A 7,886-nucleotide genomic window follows, 5' to 3' on the forward strand; every position below is an offset into this window, starting at 1 on the left:
AGTATAATAAGCTGCTCTGTGAGATGACGGACCACAGAGGCCATTCTACTTTCAGTCATTCTAAGGGAGAACAGAGTGTGCCAGCAAAACTTCACGGTTATCCTCCAGAACCAGGACACAGATTAGTTGTTTCACAGTTTCTATTTGTTTTCCATTTTAATTTTTTTTGTCGAGGTATAGTTGACTTCCAATATTACATCAGTTTCAGGTGTACAACATAGTAATTTGATATTTTTATAGATTATACTCTCAGGTTATTATAAAATATTGACTATACCCCCTGTGCTGTATTATATCCTTGTAACTTAGTTATTTTATACCTAGTAGTTTATACCTCTTACTCCCTATTTACCACAGTTTCTATTTATTTTGAATAATTTCATCCCAAGTTAGAGAAATCATTGACTAACTGCCAGATTAGTGCAGAATTAGGAATTCTGATAGAGACTCCAAACTTTAAAGCAGTTCTTAATCATCCAACAGTAAACAGCACAAGAAGTAACACAATAATCCTAGAAGTGCAGAAAAAGAGACAAGCTGATGTCTTTTTCTGCTCTTTCCTCCAACATGTCAGATGCCATACCCCTGGTATGGTAAACAAGATGCTTGTTATTGACTGGCATCCAGGATTACACACACACACACACACACACACACACACACAAGAGTTATTAAGAGGGAATAAAAGATGCCTCCTGTAACAGGTCCCCTTGTTGTCTTTCTCCTCCCTATGACTCTTACCAAAATTGCAAATGCATAATTCACTTTTGAATTATTTGTTTAGTGTCTGACCTCCTGTCATGTTCACACCTGTATGGACAACAGCTAGCATCATGTTTTGTATTTCGCAGATGTTCAAAATATTGGTTGAGTAATTAAATAAAGTGAATACGCTTTCTTTACTCACGGACCTCATTGATCGTACAGAGTATCTTTTTGTCAACTATTCTTGAAGCATGATTAAACACACTGAAGAAAAATATTTCCTGTTTGGATAGCTAAATAAAATAATCAGTTTCACTCTAGAAGGCAAAAATTGACTTTATGGTGCAAGGCTTGTAATTCCTAACTACAGTTGAATCCAATCACTATCTTATTCTCTCTCTCTCTCTCTCTCTCTCTCACACACACACACACACACACACTCTACACCTACACAATTGGGTCTTTGTAGTAGAACTATGGTAATTATCTTTAGTGATGCCTGCTCAGTCCCCTAACCCCACTCTTTGGAAGAAGCAGGAACCCCATTCTGGATGAGCAGTTGGTAGCCTTGTGAAAGTGGCTCAGAGCTGGAGATTTTCAAAGTCTGGCTGCTGCCATCCTAAACAGCACAATGAGGCAAAACATATCTTCTTTCAAAGAAACCTGTATTTGAATCTGGGTGACTAAATAAATAGTCATTAAGTGACCTCATTTTGGGGTAAAGATAGATGTCCCTGAAAACAACAAAATATTAAAAGATGGGAAACAGCTCTTTAAGAATGCCTTTGGCAGGAATAGGGAACTCTGAATTATTCTCTTTCCCTGGGATTCAACTTGCTGTGTCACTGTGAATTTCATCTACTTTGTTTTTTAGATGAAAGCTCAGAATATTCAAGCTTTTCAAGGGTCACATTTCATTTGACTGAACTTCCCTTGCAGTCTTATAAGTACTTCCATGGACTGTAGTTTTCTCTCTTGCTGACTTAATGCTGTTGAGAGAAAACGCCACTGCTCTATGTAAAGGAAAATGTAAAGAACATGTTGCTCAGTATTCAAATGCCACACAAAAGCCAACCTAAGAAATCCATCTGAAAAAATATAAAAGGCACACACTTGGAAAATGTTTTCAAAAGTTGTTTTCTGTATATTCTCAAGTACTGTGTAAGGAGTGTAGGAAGAGATTTCTCAGAATTTAAAACATACTCATTATCTTTCTTTAAGAATTTAAAATACGTTCTCACTGAAAATGGAGTTAAATACTAGTCAAAGGTAGCATCAGAGAATTCAGTCAGTATTTGATGTAGGTTCGAATGCTGCCTCTTGGTTGTGGACTTTATGGTAAAATGAAACCAATGTGCTATTGAAGTATGACATTAAAATATTTTAATAATGGAACCATTTTCTAGAGGTCTTTAATACAATAATAGTTCTGTAACAGCACAGAAATTAGGATATAAATTTTTTTCAATGACAACAATAATAATAAAAACCTAAAACAAGAGAAAACACAAGAAATATCAGTAACTAGAACTGTGCAACACACACTAAAGAGAAATCAAAACTTGTTTTAAGTGGAAACACCAAAAAATAAGAAGGCCAATTCTTTCCAAATTGAATGATAAATTAAATATGCTTCTAATAAAAATCTCAATGATCTTTTGTTCTGGAAATTGTTAGATTTTTGAAACAGTATACTGAAAAAATACATGAGGAAATAGCTAAGAAAAATGTGAAATGGAAGAATACTAAAAAGGAAATTAACTCCAATAATTCCACTGGAAATATATATTAAATATATATTACAAGGTCATAATCTAAACTAGAGAAAGTGAGATTTTAATTTGGAGTGGTTATTTATTTTCTACTGTCATTTTCCTTTCATTTGAATGCTTAGTCTGTTTACATTTAGTGTTAGTACATTTTACATTAGATATTTTCTATTATAAAATTTATTTTTAAATTTAAAACTAGTTTGGGGTTGAAATTTGTTATAATATTACTGATTTTAGTACTAATCACCCATCTATTTGCACCATGACCATCTTTCTTAAAGCTCTTCTTTTTCTTTCAATTCTTACTTGGTAAGAATATATGTCCATATATTTTCTAACTCTGTCAATTACTATTTTTATGATTTTATCATATAATATGACCTTTCTAAACTTTAGTTTTCTTATCTATTAAATAAAGAAAACAAGTTTTAAGATTAAGTCAAATAACTCATGTAAATGGTTTACCGTAGTGCAAATCAAAAATCAATAAACGTTAGACAATACTGGCAGTGGTAGTAGCAGTAACAGTTTAAAGATTATCCTTTCTCCACCAAGTTTATTTTGAACCTTTGTTGAAAATTAACCCTATTCAGTGTGGGCCTATTTCTGAACTTCCTATTCTATCCCAATATTCTATTCTAATCTATTCCAATCCTTTGCCAATACCACACTATCTTGAGTAATGCTGCTTTACAGTAAACTTTGATATCAAGTAGATTGAAAGCTCCTTTGCTGTCCTTCTTTCAAAGCTGTTCTGGTTATTCTAGTTTCTTTATCTTTCTATGTAAATTTCATAATCCTGCCACTCCTCTAAGGATAAAGGTTTTTTTTCATTTCCCTTCCCCCAGGCACAAAGGTTTTTCTCCTGTGCCCCCAGGGATGACAGGGCTTGCTGTTCTTTGGGGACAATGCTCTCTGTAGTGCTTTCTGCCTTTTCTATAGCAGCAGCCACTCCCCTCTACCAGGCCTGCACCACTGAGGGGAGCTTTCTCCAGTCTTCCACAACAACCCCAATCTTCCTTGTGACTACCTAGTGGAGGTCTGCGCAGCAGTTTGTGAACAGGTGCAAACTCTCCTTATGTCTGTGGCTTCTAGGGGTGCCAATCACACAATGGTAGCCCAGTCTCAGTTTTTTCAGAAATAATTAAAAAATTTTACAACAGCTGAGTTCTTCTTACTCACTTTTCTGGTGTTGAGCCACCACTGGTGTTCTGTCTCTCCATGAAGACACCCGTTTTTACATAGGATTCAGGGTATTTCGTTACTTTGTGACATCAATTCTTTAAAGAAAATGTGATTTTGTATAGTATCCAGGTTTTTCATGCTGTTAGGGTGGGAATGATGCTCTTTCCAGATTTCTACATCGTAAGCAGGAGCTGGAGTCCCCCAGTGGTATTCTTTATTATCTAGGCTATCATCCTTTCTAATACACCTGGTTTTCTTCTTACTTTGTTGTCTTTTCAGCTTAGTCTTGTCTCTCCGTATGGATTCCTGCATTAATTCTTAGTGGCCTCACCTCACTGAATTCTATTGAAGTAGTCAGTCAATGTTATGAATTGTGTATTAGATCATTTTCAGCAGCATATTCTGCATTCAGCTCTAGTGGATGCTCTCTTCTTTCCTTTGTTCTGTTCAATTTTTTATGCCCCTTGCTTGATATTGGTAAAGTGAGATTTCATTAGGTCAGCATACAAGTACAGGGTGTACAGCTTGATCCTGGCCTAGCTTTCTGTTCATGTCTGTCATGGCCAAATCTCCTTTTAAAATCTACCAGTGGAGGTTGGTGCTGTGTACAGCAGCCCATTCAATTCCCAGAAACTAACATGTGTCTGCTATAATGACATGACATCTCCTTCTGTTTCGAAGGTTGGCTCTCTGATATGCTGAATTATGAAAACATACACTTTTAGCTTATATTTGTACATGAAATAATATAATTTCCACCATACCCAATTACTAGGGCTCTTATTTACACACTACCCTCCTTCATCCCCCAAGAGCATTATTTTTACCCTGAATTAGCCTTTTTCTACTCAGTTATTTTCTACAGTTCTCTCTCGGTAAAAGAAAGAAAATTGCTTTAGATGGACCAGGAGGATGAAAATACTACTTTGTTCCCCTCAGAGAGCAATTTCTTGTGATGCCATACACCCCAGGTTTTTAAAGTTTCTTATTGTCCTCTTGTTCAGGAACAACAGTCACTCTATGCCATAAGTTAAATCTACATTTTCTCTCAATCCAACTTGAATTATTGGTAAGTGAAAATTGTTTCCAATTTTATTTATTTATTTATTTTGGTGACAGGGAACCAGAAACTATTTTAAACCGTAAGTCTGTTGTATTACTGAAATAAACAGAGTTAAAATTATAAATTGAATTGAAATAAGATTATTATATTTGGCAGTAACCTATGACCTTAGCATTCTCAACATCTGAATTCTTTTTTTTTCCTTCCATATCAGCCATAAACAATTAGAAAATGAATTTTTCAATGTTCCATTTACACACAAATCAAAAAAATATATATTTATGAATAAATTTAACCAAAGATACGGAATACCTGTACACTGAAAACTATAAAACACTGCAAAAAGAAATTAAATAATAGAGATATATATACCTTGTTAATAGATTAGAAGATTCAATATTATTAAAATGACAATTCTCCCCAAATTGTACTATAGATTCAATGCAATCTCAATTAAAATCCTAACAGTCTTTTTGAAGAAACTGACAAGTTAATGATGAAAACTTCTATTGAAAAATTTGAAATCTAAAATAGTTAAAACAACTCTGGAAAAGGAGAACAAGATTGGAAGATTTACACTACCTGATTTCAAGACTTACTAAAAAGCTATAGTTATCAAAACAGTGTGGTAGTGGCTTAAGGATAGACATACAGCTCAATGAATCAAAATAGTGTCCATGAAGATGTGTGTGTAAATGGAACATTCAAAAAAAATCCTTGAATCTCAAAAACACTGCACTAAAAAACAAATTACACTAAATAAAAGAGCGACATCTGAATTCTTGAAGGGCTACTTAGTGTAAGGTTTCTAATGGGAATTGCAAGAGAGGATGCTGTAGGAAAATTTATAATCTTTATGATAAGTTTTAAAACCACATTCATTAATGTATATGCATTGTGTACTTAATTGGATTATGAGGAACCATTAAGAGACAGGACTCGTATTTAGAACCCAACAGACTGAAAGCCTCCTTGTCCTGCTTTGTCTCTAAGCCAGTGGTTCTCAGCTGGGAACAATTTTCCTTTCCCAGGGGATATCTGGCAATGCCTGAAGATATTTTAGTTATCACAACTGGGGAGAGCTTTGGCATCTAGTGGATAGAGGTCATAGAAGTTGCTAGACATCCTATAATGCATAGGACAGACTCCCCACAGCAAAGAATTATCTGGCCAAAATATCAATAATGGTGAGTTTGAGAAATTCTTTTCCAAGCTCACACTGAAATACTAGCTGCTCCAATAAGTCCAAGAACAAATAGGACAAGAAAAGAGGGGTCTGTTTTTACCCTAAGCCCCACAGCAAGAGGTTTAAGCTTCCTCTACTAGGTCACCTCAGCCTGTCTTATTGTACCAGCTTCGGGAGACAAAGACTCAATCAGAGACAGAATCATTATAGAGAATATTAAACAGGACAATAAAGGGAGAGAGTTTACTCCTATGAAGACTCAGAATTTTTTTCCTCTTTCCTAAAAATATAGAAATATCTATCCCTCTAACTAAGACCTAAAGATGAAGTAAAGGGAAATTTACCTCTCCCAAAAGATCAATTTGTACCTTTTTTAAAAATTACCCATTGGAAAGAATTTTGAGGATTTAAATATATTTTATTCCTAGCTGAAAACCTGTTCTTGATTCATGTTTTCCTATAGTATATGATCAAAACTCTTTAATACAGTATGAGAAATATTCCATAAACAATCCTTTCTTATTTCTTTTTTTATAACTAATTTTTATTGGAGTATAGTTGATTTACAATGTTGTGTTAGTTTCTGCTGTACAGCAAAGTGAAGCAGTTATACATATACATATATCCACTCTTTTTTAGATTCTGTTCCCATATAGGTCATTACAGAGTATTGAGTAGAGTTTCCTGTGCTATACAGTAGGTTCTTATTAGTTATCTATTTTATATACAGTAGTGTATATATGTCAATCCCAGTCTCCCAATTTATCCCTCCCCCCAACTTTCCCCTTGGTAACCATAAGTTTGTTTTCTACATCTGTGACTCTATTTCTGTTTAGTAAATAGGTTCATTTGTACCATCTTCTTTCTCTTTTTTTTTTTTTAATATTTATCTATTTATTTATTTTGCTGCACCAGGTCTTAGTTGCAGCATGTGAACTCTTAGTTGCAGCATGCATGTGGGATCTAGTTCCCTGACCAGGGATCGAACCCAGGCCCCCTGCATTGGCAGCATGGAGTCTTATCCACTGTGCCACCAGGGAAGTCCCCCATCTTATTTCTTTAAACTCATTGACTGTTACCTGTATTTGGCTATTCCATCACTCATTCATACTAAACTTACGGACTTTTCCTGGGTATATTATATATTGATACAGTTTTCTTAAGGTTTAATTCACCTGGGATTGTTTTGAAGCCAGGAAATGCCAAGTCATCAGTCAAGGCTCAAATCAAAGGGCATCATGTCCGTGCAGAATTTTCAGGCCCTGTCAATCAGACTGGCCTCTTTTCCTTCTGTTGTCTCACAGCACAATATGACTGCTTTAACTTGGTACTGAATACTGGTACTGCTTTGTATTATACTCCATTGTTTAATGTTAACTCCTAGAGAACAAAGTCTCAGTTGTTAACTTGTGTGTGCCACAGCATCTGGCAGAGTACGCACTCTCTAACGTTGGTTAAACATTGGATGTATATAACAGAAATAGGAGAGGATACAAACAACCAGTGGACTTCAATTAAGTTTTCTATCAGTTTGGAACTTACATAAAAATAAATTGTCCTGGGCTTCCCTGGTGGCGCAGTGGTTAAGAATCCACCTGCCAATGCAGGGGACATGGGCTCGAGCTCTGGTCCGGGAAGATCCCGTATGCCGCGAAGCAACTAAGCCCATGCGCCACAACTATTGAGTCTGCACTCTACAGCCCGCGAGCCACAACTACTGAGCTTGCATGCCACAACTACTGAAGCCCACGTGCCTAGAGCCCGTGCTGCACAACAAGAGAAGCCACCTCAATGAGAAGCCCGCGCACCGCAACAAAGATTACCCCCCCGCCGCAACTAGAGAAAGCCTGCATGCAGCAACGAAGAACCAACTCAGCCAAAAATAAATAAATAGAACAAATAAATTTATTTTAAAAAATAAATAAATTGTCCTAATGAGAAGGGAGAAGGAAGTAGCTACTTGTTAATGTAGTTC

The sequence above is a fragment of the Grampus griseus genome (genome assembly GCF_964374135.1).
Source record: "Grampus griseus genome assembly, chromosome: 5".
Classification (NCBI taxonomy): Eukaryota; Metazoa; Chordata; class Mammalia; order Artiodactyla; family Delphinidae; genus Grampus; species Grampus griseus.